At 33.6% G+C, this 18,789-nt stretch overlaps 1 protein-coding gene and 1 non-coding gene across 3 annotated transcripts in view; one reads left to right on the top strand and one right to left on the bottom strand.

Annotated features, from left to right (window-relative positions):
• The window catches only part of LOC150106226 (gamma-tubulin complex component 6-like), a 909,633-nt gene that overhangs the window by 191,659 nt on the left and 699,185 nt on the right, over nt 1–18,789 (top strand). The window lies entirely within an intron of this gene.
• LOC150106227 (U6 spliceosomal RNA) lies at nt 6,417–6,525 on the bottom strand. Its single transcript, XR_016548400.1, has one exon. It is a non-coding gene; the product is annotated as a U6 spliceosomal RNA (small nuclear RNA).

The following is an 18,789-nucleotide window of genomic DNA, read 5'->3' as shown; positions in this document are numbered from 1 at the left end:
TCATTTTGACTGTACCTATTTACAATAAAAAAGTTGTTATCAATAAGTCTTCTCATCAACTATCTTTGGCAGAAGAAAGCATACTTGCTAAAGGTCTCAACTTTGTCACTGCTCCTACATTCCCCTAAAGAACATCTCTTAACAAAGATAGAAAAGGCAGCTTCTTTATTAACAAACAAAGAAGCTAACCTCCTCCGTATGGAAGCAATTTTCACCATAAATAAAGCTAGTCCTCCACCAGACAACATTTCTTACACTGAATGAACAGCTATCAAGTTTTTAAAAGATAATAGTAACATAGTTATTCTTCCAGCAGACAAAGGGAATGCGACTGTCATCTTAGACAAGTCTGATTACCATAATAAAATCTTGGAAATTTTAAACAGTGATACATCATCATCATCATCAAATTCCTGCCATGTACCCACAAGAGGTGTACAGAATATGATAGTACCACATGAAAAAATTATATCCTTACTAACTTCCTATCTACAATTTTCCTCCAAATCAGTCTGTTACTTGTCAAGACTCCAACATTATCAGATCTTATATTTCTATCGTCTAAGGCACTTTGTACCGTATCAATCCACCTATATCTTGGTCTTCCTCTGGGTCGTTTTGCTGCAAACCTGGCAGAGAACACTTGTTTTGCTAATCTTTCCTTGCCCATTCTGTTTAGGTGACTATACCACCTGAGATTAGATCTGCTAACGCATTCCTGGATGCAGACAATGTCAAGTTCTTTCCTAATATCCTCTTTTTTAATATGATATTGCCATTGATGCCATCTGTTCACGCCTATAATCTTTCTCAGGACTCTCATATCTGCGGTCTCTAGTCTTTGGTCAAGTATTTTACTTCTGACCCAGCTCTCAGATACATAAGTTAAAGCTGGTTTGAACACTGTCTTGTATACAGCTAATTTAGTGTTCCGACTAATTTCTCTCTTATTCCATATGAATTTATTCAATTGACTTCCCACGATACCAGCTTTGCTGATTCTGTTGTCTATTTCTATATTTAATTTACCATCTTCAGTAAAAATCATGCCTAAGATGAAATGTTTTACTTGTTCCACAGGTTCTCCATTCACAACACAGTTGACATTTTCAATGATTCTGCCTATTTTCATTGTCTTTGTCTTTTTATTGCTGACCTTCATACCATATCTATTACAACAGCTATTCAATTTAGTCAGAGAATCCTGCAGACTTGTAGCGGATTTATTCAGAAGTATAACATCATCCGCATAATAAGAGCTGACATTAACATCTCCAATTTTGATATCATGTTTAATACCACTTTCCTTCATAATGTGATCCATATAGATAATGAATAACAGAGGGGATAATGTACATCCTTGTCTCACACCAGATTTAACATTAAACCATCTTCCTGTACTTCAATTCTAACTGCTGACTTACAACTCAAATAAAGACTAAGTATTGCTTGATATAATGCCCCATTGACACCATATAACTGCAGCGTATTGAATAGCTTCTCTCTCTTGGCACCTTGTCATATGCCTTTTCCAAATTGACAAAACTTAAATACAGATCTTTGTTATATTCCCGTGCTTTCTCGATTATTTGTCGTAAAGTGAAGATCTGATCCTGACAGCCTCTGTTTGGCTTGAATCCAGCTTGTTCTTCACCAAGCTTTTCTTCCACAATTCTTCTCAACCGTTTCTCAAGTATACTTGCATAGATTTTGCCAGGAACACTTAGTAGGGAAATACCTCTGTAATTCTCACAGTTTTTTTCCCTTTTTATATATGTGTACTATGAGAGCTCTACTCCAATTATTGGGAATTTGTCCCTCTGTCCAGGCTTTCTGAACTATGCAGTGCAGCTGCTATAAGACTCTTATACCATCATACTTCAGCATTTCTGGTCTAATATCATCTACTCCAGCTGCCTTTCCACATTTCAAGCCTTTCATGGCTTTTTCTACTTCAAGTATGGATATGTATTCCTGCCTGCATGCCTGGTCAATGTTTTTTTACCACTGTGCTGTCATCACTGCTTGTTTCATTTAGCAGTTTTTCAAAGTAATTACTCCATACTTCAAGGTTATCTTTTTCTGCAGTTTTCATGTCACCTTTATCATCTCTAACTCCTTTTACAGCACTCTTTCCTCCATTCCTAGGCTTATTCAACAACCTCCAGGATATTTTGCCACCTTCTTGATATTTATTTTCTATATTCTTGCCAAAGTCCTCCCATGACTTTTGTTTAGCTAGTTTTACACAGTGTTTAGCATTCTTGCATTTGTCTCTATATTCTCTAAGAGCACAAGCTGACTTATTTGCCAGGAACTTTTGATATGCTTTCTTCTTTTCCTTCACTGCCTCTTTAACTTCCTGTGTCCACCAGGGAGTTCTGATTTTTTTATCCTTAAAGACAACCTCACCCCATGCCTCTCTGGCAGAATCAATCAATGTTTTCTTCAGAGTTTGCCACTGAATCTCCAAGGTTTGATTCCTGTTTTCAAACTCTTTCATTTTTTCTTCAATAATCTTAGTGTATTTTAGTCTACAGTTCACATCTGAGAGCTGCTCCACTTTTATTCGCTTTAAAACTTTCTTACGTGTTACTCTTTTCAATATGAAATTCAATTTTATCCTGCTCAAAATTAATAGTGATTGCTTCCAATTTCAAATCCTCTGTACACTCTGGTGTCCTGCACCAGGGAGAAAACACCACTGTCAACAATAACATAGTCAATGAGACTTTTCTTATTCCTAGCCTCTTCTCTCCATGTGAATTTGTGCACATTTTTATGTTGGAACATGGTGTTAGTAATAACCAGTCCATGTCCTGAGCAGAAATCCAACAGATATTTGCCATTATTATTAGCTTTGCTCTTTTCTCCAAATTTTCCCAAAATATATTTGTATGTCTCACAATCATTTCCTACTCTGCTATTTAGATCCCCAACAAGGACCAACTTTTCCTTTTTCATTGTGTCAGTTGCTTTTTCTAAAGTCTCAAAAAATTCCTCCACTTCTACCTTAGTAGAACCTTCTGTGGGACCATAGGCACAAATAAGTCTCATTGTCCAGTTCCCCATTCTCATATTTGGCCACATTACTCTACTTGAGACTGACTGCCATTCAAGAAGATTAGCCTCGTTTTTTGTGTTGAATACTATGGCTACTCCTTCTTTTCCTTGATTGTCATTGCCTGAATATAACATTTTGTATTTGTTGCTCAGAAAGATCACACCAGTTTTGGTCTTTTTTGTTTCAGTCACCCCTATTATGTCGATCTGGTACTTATCTAATTCCTCAGCTAGCTCCATTTCTTTGCCATTCAGTCTTCTTACGTTGATAGCACAGATCTTTAACTCTGGTGATGTTGAGTTGGGGTTTGTTTTCAGATTTGTTCCAGTAGCTGACTTTTCACTGTTATCCCTGGTTCCCTGGTGAAAACAATGGGGGCCTTGTTTAACCGGGCGACGCCCCAGCTGGCATGAAATTTTGTCATGTTGTTCCATCATTTTTTTATTTTGGTTTAACCAATAAGAATACAATTTGGTCGGCTAAATCCCAAATTGCCAGCCCATCCTCGTTCGTTCAGTATTCATGTGGATACCCAACAGGGTGCACCACGAGAAGGTGAGGATTGGACATTAAGTCAGAAGCCCTGGTCGGTTCTCCACATTCCTTTAAAGGCAATGTGGAGGTCTCCTCTCAGTTATACAGCTTTGACCCTTAAGCACCCCAAACAGTGATACTTACTCAGAAATTAATAGTGACCCTACGATTGAACTACACAATAGAACTAATAATTTATTAAAAACCACTTTGGAGTTACAAAGAAACATTCGTCTTTCTCTTAGGTCACTTCATCCCTTAATCCCACGACTGTATGGTCTCCCCAAGATTGACAAAACAAACTTCCCACTCAGACCTATAGTTGAGGGCATACACTCTCCTACTTATAATCTCTCCAAATATCTTGCGAGGTTTCTGAGAAATTTTTCTGGAATTTCCTCTTCACATATTAAAAATTTTGCAGATTTTGTTTCTAAAATCAAGGATATCAAACTTAAAAAAACAGATTTAATGGCCAGTTTCGATATTGTTCAACTACTTCTGAAGATCCCTCTTCCCCAAGAGCCTTCATCTCTTTGCCTTACATCAGCTCTATTTCATTAAACTGGCAAAGATTCTCAAGAAGTTTAACTTCAAAACTTGCTTCACTACGCTTCCAAAACTTCGTTCAATACTTAGCAAACCTAAAGAAAAACATCTTCCAACTCAGTTTCCAGGAGTGTACAAGATTTTATGTAATTGTGGAAAGCCGTACTATGGCCAGACTGCTAAATCCATCCTTCTACATTTGGAAGAACACCGTAGAGATACCTCCTATAACAGGACTAGAGCTAGCGCTCTCTCTAGCCACGTTCTCTTTTCAGCTAACTCAGACAAAGGCCGCCAACACATTGCGAACTGGACTCAAACTTCTAACATCTACGTGTGCTATGATGAACTCGAGAGAAAGATTGTCAAATCTAGGGAAATTTCTCTAGATTCCTCTCATATCAACAACAGCCCAAGTTTCAATCTCTCTGATGCACATGTTGCCTCTGTTCAGTACAGGCACATTCACGACAGTGCGTAGTATACGTTTGTTTGGAACTCAAGCTCACATTTTGTTTTCAAACACGCTACTGGTCTTTTTGTACTTGTTCTGTTATTACAATTTTAAGTCTCTGTAATTCTTTATATACTTCTTTGATTGTGATACCTGAAGATGTTGATCAATTCAATGAAACTAGTGTATACTAGTAGTATCTTTTCAAATATATCATGTCATCTTTTTATCTCTCAGTATCGGTCATTCAAGCTTTTTCATATATATATATATATTAATTATTATTATTCCTGATACCTCCAAGGAGTCCAAAGACTCATCGCGTCTTCGGATATATTATTATAATAATATATCCGAATATTAATATTACAGGTATATTATTATAATAATATACCTGGTATATTATATATATAACAGGTATGTTAGTGTTTTTCTAATTCAACAGTTAATGTTAAGGTTTGATGTAATTGGTGAATGAATGATGGAGATGGAGAGTTGTAGAGTAGGTGTCCTCCCTCGACGAGTCCTTGGACTCTTTGGAGGTGTCACATAATAATAATAATAATAATAATAATTTTTTTCTTTGAAGTTTTACTGCAGTTGCAATTTCATCATGAATGGTTCATCTCCTGCTTTAAAAACATTTATCGTTATCACCTGTGCCTTTCCACTATTAATGCTTATCATTGCAATCTGAATTTCTTTTTTCTAAAATATCAAGGCATATTTCTTCCTCCTCCTCCATTTTGAGTATTACATGTTTGCTTTCATATTGGTGTAGGTTTTGGGAGTTATCATATAATTTGCCATGGAAAATTTCAGTTGTTCTCAAGATCTGTTCTTTTTCTTTTGTCTTTAATCATAGTCCTGCTTTAATCTTCAACCAATAAGAATATTGGTTGAAGATTATTTTGAAGATTGGTCTTCAACCAATTAATTTATTTAATCCTATAGTTAACCCCCTCCCCCCCCTCAGTGTCATCTTAGAGTCCATTATTTTCTATTGTTAGTCTCATTTTCCTCGTTCTAAAATTTCTAATTTTTTTTTTTTTTTTTTTTTTTTGCATAGTCCTGAGAATTCTCTTCTTGTCTTGTCAAGATTTCTTTCTTGTCATATATCATCTGAGAAGGTTTAGTAGGTCTTTGGATAGTTTTTTATCATATTTTCTTTGATTAATTCCACCAGTCTATCTCTCTTGCATTATTTAGTAGAATTGCTGTTATTAGTTGGTAATTTTTAAACAAGTGTTCATTTTTATTAATGTTAACAAACTAGAAGCTAAACTTTTTTTTTTTTTTTTTTATTTTTCCCTCAGATTTAGTAATTTAATAGAGGGTATATTTTACTTTAAAATAGTTTGTCTTTCCCATCTTTTGTTATAATTTTTAATCTCTCTAGTCTCTAGTCACTGCCTGTATTAAAATGGTTTGTTATTTTCTTGTATATTTTCTATCGGTTTAAAAAAAATATTCATTAAACAGCCCATCTTTTCTTTATGTCCATTTCTAATTCTTCCTTTTTTTTTGAAGAAGGTATTCATTATGTGGAGTTTTCTGCTTGTGCAAACTCTATCAGTTTTTCCCCATTTTCATTTTTCTAGCAGAATACTTATTTTCTAGTGGCTGCATTTTCACATATTTCAGTATTCACATCTCTCATCAAACTAATTCAAGCCTCCAATGGGGGGGGGGGGGGGAGTTGATGGTCTCACACTGCACGATGAAATTCATCTCTCACAAACATTTATGCACATGGTAAGATTCAAACCCACAGCCTGCAGGGTAGAGAGTAGGTATGTTATCCAATCGGCCATCAAAAATGTGGAAACACTTAACAGTTTTGTGTGTTATACTTGCACAGAGGCTATTCCAATCTTCTCTATAGGTTTCCAATTTTTAGTACATATACTGTTGAAACATGTACAGCTAGCACACGTATTATTGCTGGCTTGAGTAAAATGGTACTTTACTGAATCTGGTGATGTCCTATTTTATTTTAATTATATTCCCATAAGCAGTAATCGGATGCAAAGTATATACTTGGTGGAGGGAACTTTAAAGGAGGTAGAGGAGATGAGAGATCTGGGAGTGGTGGTGGACAAGGACCTGAAATTCAAAGGTCACATTGCACAAGTTCTGAAGTTGTCACATTGGATAATGGTAATGATGTGAAGGGCACTGATGTGCAGAAATAAAGAGGTTATGATTCCATTGTATAAGGCCTCATATGGATTTATTGTGGACAGATTTGGTCACTGGGTTTTCATGGTGACTAAGATATGTTAGAAAGGGTATAGAGAAGATTCACAAAGGTGGTCTTTGGAATGTGGAGTATGAAGACATTGGAAGAATGTAAATTGCAAAGCCTCATGAATATGAGGAGGAGGGGAGGGGATATGATTGAGACATAAGTTAGTCAGGGGTTGGAAGTTTTTTCACTTGGTTATACTATAAATTAAAGTTGCCAAGAAACTTCATTCTTGGTTTTATCCTTTATCCAAGTGTAAGCAAACAAAGTTTGCGCCTAAAGTATTTTCAGGACTGAGCAACTCGTATATCGAAGCTAATGACTTCACATCACTTTCCTTAGTATCCCATAATGCAAAGCACATATCCCTACATACATTTATAATGCTATGCATTATGGGAAGGGTTACTACCCAGACCAGTTTCAACCTTTATGGAGGTCTCATCAGTGGGAGCCAGACCCAAAGGTAATACCAAGGTTGAAGTAATGTAGAAGTCATAATTTCATATACGAGTAGCCAAAAGGTGTCACGCCTTATTATTAAAATACTCTGGATTAGAGATAGTTATTGGAATTTTTTTTCACTTGGTTATACTATAAATTAACCATGCTACCGGCCAAAATGTCTATTGATGTCAAAGTTATCATGGATGCGAAGTGCATATTAAAATTACATTACCATTGATATTACATTGAAATATATGATGGATACAAAGCATACGAGGATGCGTATTTGATCCATAATGGCCAGTGAGGGGGTTAAAGATTTTAAGAAATTTTATTCCTGGTTTTTATCCTTTATCCAAGTGTACACATTTGGATAAAGTGTATCCAATATGTAACTCATATATGAAAATATGACTTCTGAGTCTGGCTCCCGCTGATGAGACCTCCATAAAGGAGGTCTCATCAGTGGGATGTTCATAAGGATATGTGCTTTGCATTATGGGATACTAAGGCAAGTGATGTGAAGTCATTAGCTTCTATATATGAGTTGCGCAGTCCTGAAAATACTTCAAGTGCAAACTTTGCTTACACTTGGATAAAGGATAAAACCAAGAATATAATTTCCTGTCATCTTTAATTTATTTTATTGGCCAGGGGTTGTTATCAGGTGACATGGAAGAACTTTTTCATAGAATGGGAAAGGAGGATAGAACAAGAGACCATCCCTGGAAACTGTGGAAGGTGTAAGCAGAAGAGTGAGGAGAAGGTTCTTTGTATGGAGAGTGGTTGGTGAATGGAATACATTGCGTGAGTGTGTTGTAAATATAGACACATTGAATCAGTTTATGGCACAGTTGAATGAGCTTTATGTGTGATGGTGTGTACCTCCCATGATGAGTCTCTGACTCCATGGAAGTTAGCTGTTAATAACAATATTTGTCTTGAACAAATCTCATTCATCTGTAGGTTTCTCTTTATTAGTGTTTCTTAGCTTTTTTCTAGAAAATGCTTTTATCAGTCACTTGGAACATTCAATAAGGAAATTCCTCTATAATTCTGGCATTGTTTTCAATTTTTATAGGCGGATACAATGAGAGCTACTTCAAGCATCAAAAATTTGTTCTTTTACTTATCAATTATGCAGTATAGCAACTTAATGTCATGTGCTCTAGCTACATTTCTGCATTTTAAATTTCTTTTTTTTTTTTTTTTCTATTTCCAGTACTGAGTTGTACTTAGGATTGGACTTCTTCTGGATATAATTCTCCCTTACTTTTGTTGCATATTATCTCATGTTATTATTTTTCAGAGTAATCCCTCCAGATATCCAGAATGCCCTTATCATCTGTTTTTGTTTCCTGTCCCATCTGATTGAATTCCTAGTATTCTTTCCTCCATTTTTAAATGTTTTCAATGCTAGAGTGTCTTGCCATGTTCTTGATATTTATCTTTTATGCTTTTCCTAGGATATTTCAATGACTTTTGATTAGCTTCTTTTGCATATATCTTATTTTTCTTACATTTTGTTTGCATTCTAAGACCACAGTTACAATGAACTTTGATATGATTTCATCTTCTGATTTTTATATTCTTGTAGACAACTTCACCACATTGTTACATGTTTGAATCAATCAGTTTGGTTCTTATTTGCACAAACTCACTTTTTCTCCAATAATGTTTGTGTGTTTGATTCTAGTTCATATCTGAAAACTGCTCGACTTCGGTTCTTTTTTGTATCTGCTTTTCTTTTCTGTAATATTCATTCCTATATAAAATATAACAATACAAAAAATTATATGAAATATAAAAATGAGTACCAGTGATACTCGTCAGTGATTTTTATTTGTATATTTTTCAAAAAAAAAAAAGAAAAAAAAAAGAAAAAAGATTTAAGTTATCACTGTCAACAGTAACATAGTCAGTAATGGCCCATGTCCTGAATAAAAATCCCACAGATCCTTACATTTATTATTAGCTTTGATCTTTTTCATCCCAAAACATTTCTGTGTGTTTGAGATTCAATTTCTTTTCTACTGTTTGTCTCTGACATGAACCAGCATTTTCATGGGACCATTGGCACATATAACTCTTGTTGGCCAGTTTTCCCTTCTGAAAATTTATCTGCATCACCCTGTTTGAAATTGGCTAGCATATAAGAAGTTCATCTTTATATGCTGAATGCTGTGACTATACTGCCTTCTTTCTGTGATCTCTAGTGCTTGAATAAATCAATTCATACTGATTTTCCAGCAAAATAACTATTTCTTCCCCCCCCCCATTTACCACAGTGCTGAGTGGTAGTTACAGTATTTATTAATTATAACATACTACTTAATTGCAGGGGATTAGTAATTATCATCAATTCATGCATGACCCAAGACATTAAAATAGCATTTCTCTTAATTTTGAATTCGAAACCAAGAGCAAGGTTGCCTCAGTGTGTGTGTCAACTAGTGTATATCTTATTGTTAGAGATGGAATTAAGTAATTTCAGACCACAAATTCCTAGTTTTTATATGATAATAGAAGTAAAATTAACTTTTTTTAACTAAATTGGATATGCTGATCAAAAATTTTTAACATGTCTCTTTTTTTTTTTTTTTATTTCCTAATTTTTGTCTTCAAAATCTGCTTTCAAAGATGGCCTGGGAATCACTGTTAGACATATATCACAGTTGCAGATGCAACCAAAACATTAATCCACTATAGATGCTTAAATGTTTATTATCAGTCATGTTGATTTTAGATGGAAACATATAGGGATAATAATTAACTAATAATTAATTAATAATTACCTATTAAATTATAATTTCACCAATATATTTTGTCTTAGTTACTAAGATGACCTTGGTCACGCTTATCTGCTCACCAAAAGATCCTTCTGCCATCTAGTTGTCTACAGATCATTCAGATGTCTACAGTATCCCTTGTTCCTGCAAACTAACATGCTTTGGACAAACTGGAAGAACACAGAAACTACATGTATAATCTACTGCATGCTGTTTTGAGGAAGTAGATCACCATGGATATTGATTACTAAATCCAGTGGGTCCTCTCCTTTTATACAGAAGCAGATATAAATCTGAGAGACTACTTTTTAGAATCTGCTGCAGCACTATAGTATTTTCCAAATCTAAACAATATCAGATGTCTGATGTTACCAAAAATCTAGAAGATGATCATTTCGAGCCCTTTATCAGATCCCTTCACTGCACCTATAGAGTGTGCCAATTAGGGCTGTAGGATCCCATCCCTTTTACACTGCCTGTGTTGGCTTTCTTTCTGGTGTGTCTGCATGTGTGTGCTTAGTGTATATCTCTGTGCCCATGAAGATGTTTTTCAGATCAAGGTGAAATGGCTTAATAATTTAATAGCTAAATAAGTTTAATTGGTTAATTATTATCCCAAAATGTTTCCTTCCTTTAAACATCAACACAAGTGAACCAAAACATTAAAGTAAAATGCACAGAAATATTTTTTTAAAAATGTGGAAAAAAAAGCATGTAATTTTGGCTGAATATTTGTTCAATCATTACACAGAGTCATTATTTATATATTTACAGTTATGAAAAGGATTTAGGATGTTAATGTACTGTGGGTTCTTACACCTCCCTGAGAATACCTGTTGGGAAGTTGTGATGAATACTATGGTTGAATTAAGAGTCAATTCACTTGAGGACTTCAATAAGCAGATTATTGGTTTCACACTGGGTAATGAAAATCATCTTTCTGCCTAAACTTTCACAAATATCTATGCTGAAGTGGCATTCAAACATACAACCTTGACTGGAGTTGGCTCTGGATGGAGATACTATCTATGTGAACAAGCAACAGAATCGCTGGTAATTTTATTTTTTGTTATCATCGACATCATATGGATTTAAAGGAATTCTATGCAGCTAATTCAGGAAAGTTTAATTTGCTTTCAAAAATTACACAAATGCTATCTACTTTGTGAACCAAAGAAAGATGCTTATGTGATAGTTCTATGCCACTCATTTCTGGAAACTTTGTTTTTTGGTAAGTAAAAACCATCATTTTTTTTTCTTCAAGGTTGGTACAGAATACTTCATTAGCATAGCTGTATCTGATAAAAGAATAAACTCAGGATTCAATAAAGCATACATCTAACATTGTTTTCCAGGAATCTTCTCTTTTTTTTTTTTTTTTTTGTGCTACCCTTTACAGTATAGTGTTTGTCTTTTGCTCATCTGTCACATGAGCAAAGGAAACAGCTGTACTTGTGAAATCACTTATAATCCAAGAATTTGTGATGACTTCAGTTTGTTACACCTGTATTTTAGGGAAATATCTTTGCAAGTTTCGTTTGTACTAACAGGATGAGTTGCACATTAAAGCTTTTAGTTCCTGTTACAAGACAGGATGAGAGGAAAGCAATAATAATATTGGATATGCAATCATTCCATTTGATTAAAACACTGCACAAAGATCTTTCCTGTTTATCCACCTCATGAGGAGGAAGTTACTATATGAGATAAAGAGGATGAAGAAAAAGAGAAGCACTGCACATGAAAGCTCCATCAACATCTTCTGAGTGAGGTTACATTTCGCAGAAGAGCCAAGAAAAGCCACTTGATTAAAAAAAAAAAAAAAGCCTTGTATTGTGGTCTAAAGAAACATAATACTTAAAAGAATCCTTTACTTAAAGAATCCTGGAGATTTGCCCTGGATTTATTTACGAGTATAACATCATCTGCATAAAGTAGCAAGATAAATGTGATATCTGCGATTTTAATAGAGGTTTAATGCCACATTTTTCATAATGTGAAACATATGAGTAATGAATAAGAGTAGGGATAGTGTAGACAACCCTTGTCTTACACCTAATTTCACATCAGACCATCTTCCTCTACTTCTTTCAGTTCTTACTGCTGAATTAACAACTTGAACATTGACTACGTGTTCTACTGTACAGTGTCCTGGTTTACCTTATATAACTATCTTTTTGAACAGCCTTTCCCCTGGTACCATGTACATTTCAGATCTTTAAAAATTAAATGTAGATACTTTAGATAGATACTATAAAGTTTTTGTATGTTTTCTTCTTTTTCTATGACATCCTTAAATCTGCCATGAAGTTTGAATTTTTCTACCCTTGCAGAAGACAACTTCACCACATGACACTTCAGTTTACTGCTGAGACACTAAGATTTTATTTTTATTGAATAATATTTGTATAGTTGAGTCTGCAATTCACCTCTGAAAGTCAGCTGCTTGATGTGAATTTTTTATAAAATTTTCTTACACATTTGTTTTTCAGTATAATATTTGGTTTTAATCCTGCTTAAGAGTAATTAATGAACTTTCTTATTTTGAATCCACTGCATACTCTTTTATCTCAAACTGGCATGAAAATATCACTGTCAATAATAAACATCAATAAGACCTCTCTCTTTTTTTTTTCTTTTTTTCATATTTCTTCTCTCTATGTGAATTTTTTCACATTTTTATCATGAAACAAGGAGTTTGTGATGACTAGTCCACATTCCAGCAGGCACATACCATTATTATTAGCTTTGCCTTTTCTCCAAATTTTTCCATAACTTTTTTTTATAAACCTGGGATTAATTTTTTACTATACTGTTAGATCCCCAACAAGGACCAACTTTTCCATTTTTATTTCTGTCACCTACTTTCTCTAATGGAATTACTTACATAAAAATGAACTATTTATTGGCATAAAACTTTCATATTTCATAGGCATCCTCATTACAAAAATAGAAAGGAATGTATACATACACACACATATAACAGAAAAAATTAAAGAATCTGACACTAATGCCTTAGGAAACTAACAATGCTGTATTATTCCTGGATGATGATAGTTGGGGAGTACTATTTCATATAGGTAGATATCAACATAAACCACTAAAAAAGTTTTTTGCTTGGTTACTAAGTATGTTATACTTGACAAGAAATTATATTATGGCATTTCCTTTGTCTGATCTCAAAATAAGTGATTGAAGAGGAAATTCAATTGAAGAGATTTATTATTCTGTTTTCAATCAAACAGAGAGGTTTACTTATCTTTGAATAAAGTGGTTATTAACCTTTCCGATCTCTGCTCTTCAGGTGCAGAAGAATATATTCTAAAGAAAGGTTTTAACTTTGCTGTGACTCTTGAACACACTGTATTTACTTGAATATAACTTGCCCTTGCATATAACTTGCACCCCTGATTTTACTTTACGGAAAAATAAATTAAAACGTTTTGCATATAGTTTGCACATGAAAAAAAGCTTAAAACTTTAAGAAATAGACATTGAACGTGGTTATGGCAGTTTCAGATATTTAAGAATTTGGTTGAAGAGAATCAGCATTTGAACTCAGTAATCGTTGCCTTGCCTTTGTTGTTGAGTTGTGTGATCTTTTGTTAATACCACACCAATCATTTGCATAGATATAGAAGCAACCAGTAGAGGAAATTTGGGAGTTAGAGCATTGATTTCTACTCGATGTTGGATTGTGCAGGGGTGGATTAAGAGATCATCATTAGAACTGTGTGCAGTTGGATTTTGAGCACTCAAGACATGATTTTGCCGAAAATAATTAATTTAATTACAGAACCATGGTCACTAAAAGATTCAAATATATTGCATGATGAAGGTGAGTGGCCAATCACAGAAATAGCATTGATAATTAAAATTTAAATGCATTCATTTTATAAGTAATGTGAGCAATTATAAATTATAACAAATACTGAGGATTTAATTATAAATGTCAATTTAGTTTTTTCCTGAAAAACTTTAGTTTCCAAAAATCCTCGCATATATCTCGCACCATGATTTTTAACTTTAAGATTGGGGAATAAAGAGCAAGTTATATTCAAGTAATTATGGTATTCCAAAAGTTTATTTATTTATTTATTTTTAATGCAATGTAGAAAAAGGCATTTGTCACCTTCCACATGATTTTGTCAATGTTTTCAGACTGAAAGCTGCTTCTCTTTTCCTTTGTGCATCATTACAAAAACCTAACATTTCCATTTCAGAAAAAAAAGCTCTTTTATCTCTTAAGAAGAACAGAAGCAATGAAATTATGTTCTAGTTTGTGTAATGACCCTTTTGCACAATACAGTCTGAAAGGAAGTGTGCTTTGCAGTTTGGGATACTGAGGCAGTTGATGTGAAGTCAACAGCCTCTACATGCAAGTAGACTAGTTGTACTTTATGCACAAATTTTGCTTATGCTTGTGCAAAGGATTAAAACATGATTATATGGACTTGTTCAGATTAGGAAGATTTAATAATGCTTCACAGCTTTTTTTGTCAAGGTTTTCTATATGAAATTTTTTTTGTGTTAGACCAGTTTTCTTGCAAAGTATCCTGTGTTTAGAGGAAATGGCATATTCCATAAGGCCAGACTGTTCAGTTTCATGCAATTTGATGCACTTTTCATGTTCTTCATGATGAATAAGGGACTTTTTTCCCTTCTTCCACTCAAGAAGAAATGTGCATTTCAATCCCATTTGTGAAACGTAGATCCTGAGAAGAATCCTTAGAGTCTCATGGACTGAAAAAAATCTAATTTAGAGATATTAGAGATGATTGGAGAAGATAGGACTCTGTTGAAAACCATTAAGGTATGTGACCAAGGTAGGTCACATATTAAGGCATGAATCCTTACAAAACACACTTTTAGAAGGAATGATACAAGGAAAAAGAAGAAGAGGAAGACAAAGACCAGATTGGATGGGATATATTAAGGACTGGTCCTTTTTGTCTTATGAAGAATGTAAGCAAGAAGCACAAAACCGTACATGGTGGAAGCTCATGGTAGTCAACCTCCTGGAAGGAGATGACACTTGACAAGACAAGATTTGAAAAGAGGTATCTCTAAAATTTTGCAGCCCATTTATTATTAATATTCAAATAGTGCTTTGTCCTGTCCACAAAATTTCTCCTTTTCTTTCTTCATCTAAAGACAAACTTCCCCCTTTAGACTTACTAGGTGTCTGACAGATTCTTTGCTGTTTGGTTAATCTATTTTGGTCATTCCAGTAAGTGTGATCATTAAGAACATAAAAAGTACATTAGATTTCATGAACTTGAACACTCTGACTTTGTGGAATATGCTATCTCCTCTAAACAAATGTTTAAAAGAAAACTCATCTTAATAAAAGTAGGGTTTTTTTTTATATAGAAATTATTTACAAAGAAAGCTGTAAACATTATTGGATAGACAGATTATCAACAACTGCTCTAAGAGAAAATGTCAATTCAGATAGAGCGAACTTTCCAGTTCTTTCTTCCTGAAAACTGTTCCAATTCAAGACACCCTCCACCCTCTCTAAATCTTGTCTTATTATCTAACCTTTTCACCTTTCGGTTTTACTCTTGTTCTTTTCCTCCTCAATTTTCATTTCATTTATTTTCTTGGTGTTCTTTTTAATTTCATTCTTTTTGTATAATTAAAAGAAACACACGTATTAACCACAGTGAAAATTATTTAATTGTAAATATTTCATCCTAAGTATCTTAGGGCATCATCAGTACAGTAGTTTAAAACAATAATAGGAATAACATACAGTTAGGGCTCATGATTACAATAGAATCTCATTAAACGTGTGTAACGTGTTACAAAAAAAAAAAAAAAAAAAAAAAAAATAATTATTTAACACAATTTTGTATGACGATTTCCCATACTTTAGGAATTGTAAGAACGTTGTTGCGGTTTAAGTTTGGTCTGTGCAGTAGGGCTTCAGAACTTTCTTTGTATAAACGTTCATGTTTATATAAAGATCTATGTAAAAATTTAGACTTTTCCCAATGGATCCTATGGTTTGGATTTTCAATTCCGTGTTGAGAGAGGCCAGATTTCTGCAGTTTAAAAAAAGACGAATGTGGTCTTGATGTTCCGAGATGTGTTTCTGAACAGACCTACCTGTCTGTTCAAAGTAAGACAATTTGCACGAGCATGGAATTTCATAAACGCCAGGCAACATCAAAGGTGTTGATGTTGAAAATCCAAACCATAGGATCCATTGGGAAAAGTCTAAACTTTTACATAGATCTTTATATAAACATGAACGTTTATACAAAGAAAGTTCTGAAGCCCTATTACACAGACCAAACTTAAACCGCAACGACATTCTTACTATTCCTGAAGTATGGGAAATTTTCATAGAAAATTTTTTAAATAATTAATTTTTTTTTTTTTTTGGTAACACGTTACGCACGTTTAATCAGATTCTATTGTAATCATGCGCCCTAACTGTATGTTATTCCTATTATTGTTTTAAACTACTGTACTTATGATGTCCTAAGATACTTAGGATCAAATATTTACAATTAAATAATTTTCACTGTGGTTAATGCATGTGTTTCTTTTAATTATGATCGCACCACAGGTTTCGTTATTTAAAAAAAAAAATTCTTTTTGTATATCCTAGTCACTTCAAGCAATATGTTGCCAGTATTTCTTCAACATTTTCTAGTCCAAAACATTCTGACATATCCACATTTCTGATTTTATTTTTCCTTATTTTTGCTGACATTGATCTCTAAACTGCATTTCTGTTGTTGTATTCTGCTTAGGTCCTGTTTTGGTACTTTCCGCTAATTCTCTAAATTTTTCAATGAGGAAAAAAAATATAGTACATCATCTGATTCTTCCCCTGAAAATGTGACAAAATGGGCAAAGAGTAACTTTTGTTAATAAGAATTTTATGCTTTAGTGGGAACTATCTGTCCTTTGGGCAGATAGTTCCCACTTGGAATGTATACTTTTTAACATTCCAAGTATTCCCACTTGGAATACTTGGAATGTTAAAAAAAAAATGGCTCAGTGAAATTCTTTTCGATATCTCCTGATCTAACCTTCCATCATTAGAAAGTACACTTCCCAAATATTTAAAGTTTTCACTACTCTTCTAGACTTACCATTTTACTACACTTCTAGACTTGAGTGTATTAACTTGTACATTTTCTATACAATGTAATACCATGCTCTTGCTATTAATATGTAACACATAGTTCTGTATGTCACACTGTTCATTTGTCCTGTTTCTTTTGTAACTCTTCAACTTAAAGGGCCACATTATTCGCAGAACAGCTGTTTCTCCTTTCTAGTTAACACTTTTCATGACAATGAACAGCAATGGCTTCTATTAAGTGTAAACCACTTTTCACACTTATTGTCAAATTTAGTCTTCATACAGTTCTTATATATAACATTTAATTATGCATAACTTTCATCTTTCCTATGCATATTTTTTCCAAACTTATCAAGAATTCTTATTGAACCAATGATAAACTTTCACCAAATCAAAGAAATACCATACATAGGCTTTTATGAAATTTTCAGTATCTCTGTATCATTTCTTTTATAGCAAAAATAAGATCTGCAGTTGATCTCCATTTTTCTTAAACCAAACTGCCCTTTTTGTTAGATCTTCTATTTTATCCCTTGTTGCCATTATTCTTTCATAAATGTTTGCACAGTGACACAGTAGTGTTATTCTTCTATAGTTACTACACTCAGTTCTTGAGCCTCCTTTATTGTATTGGAACAATTATCCCCTTGCTCTAGTAATCAGATATCCTTCTTTCTCCAGATCAGTCAAAAGATGTCACACAACTATTTCAATCCTGAATGGCCAGAAGCTCTGAACATTTCAATAAGAAATTACCAAACCCAGAAGGTTTTACATTCTTCATCTTCCTTAATGCTTCTTCAACCTTTACCAAACCTATTTACTTATTATCTTTCTCATATCCATATTCATTCCAGTTTATTTCACTGTGGCTTTCATCCTTGTTTAACAGATGTTGGAAGTTTATTTTGTACTTGGTTAGACTATAATAAATTTAGTTTAATCCTTTATCCAAGTGTAAGCAAACAAAGTTTGCAACTGAAAATAACATCAGGACTGCGGTAAGGTGGTGCAACACCAGGCAACTCTGAGCAAAGGTGGACCAAGCTTTCATCACACCTTACCGCAGTCCTGAAGATATTTTCAGGCGTGAACTTTGTTTGCTTACACTTGGATAAAGGATTAAACTAAATTTATTATGACTTGTTCAACAGATTTCTAAAATAATGTTGCCATATAATCCAAATCTCTCTTTCAGTAGTCACAAGTTTGTCATTGCTGCTGCTTCTGTTTTTCATTAATCCACATAACATTTTCTTGTTTTTGTTAATATCTTCTTCCAACTTATGTGTAAATCTAAGGGATGGGCAACTGAAATAAAATAATCATTTGAGTTTTGATTCTAGTTCAAGGATTTTAGAAAATAAGTTTTGATTTCAGGTTTATCATGTTTTATTTTCCAGTTCAAGTTTTATTTATTGATTTCAATTTTATACATATTGGTTTTGATTTAAGTTTTGGTTTCACTTCTATTTTTTTTTTTTTTTTTTCTTTCAGATTTCTGTAATTTGTTTTATTATTTATATATCATTTGATATGTATTGTGAATTAATTCTCCATTCTCATTTTAAATAAAATGCTTATTGCTACTAAATCTGT

The sequence above is a fragment of the Typopeltis vanoorti genome, chromosome 5, assembly GCF_054136105.1.
Source record: "Typopeltis vanoorti isolate ZY-2024b chromosome 5, IOZ_Tvanoo_1.0, whole genome shotgun sequence".
Lineage (NCBI taxonomy): Eukaryota > Metazoa > Arthropoda > Arachnida > Uropygi > Thelyphonidae > Typopeltis > Typopeltis vanoorti.
This window is presented reverse-complemented; position numbering and strand designations above follow the sequence as displayed.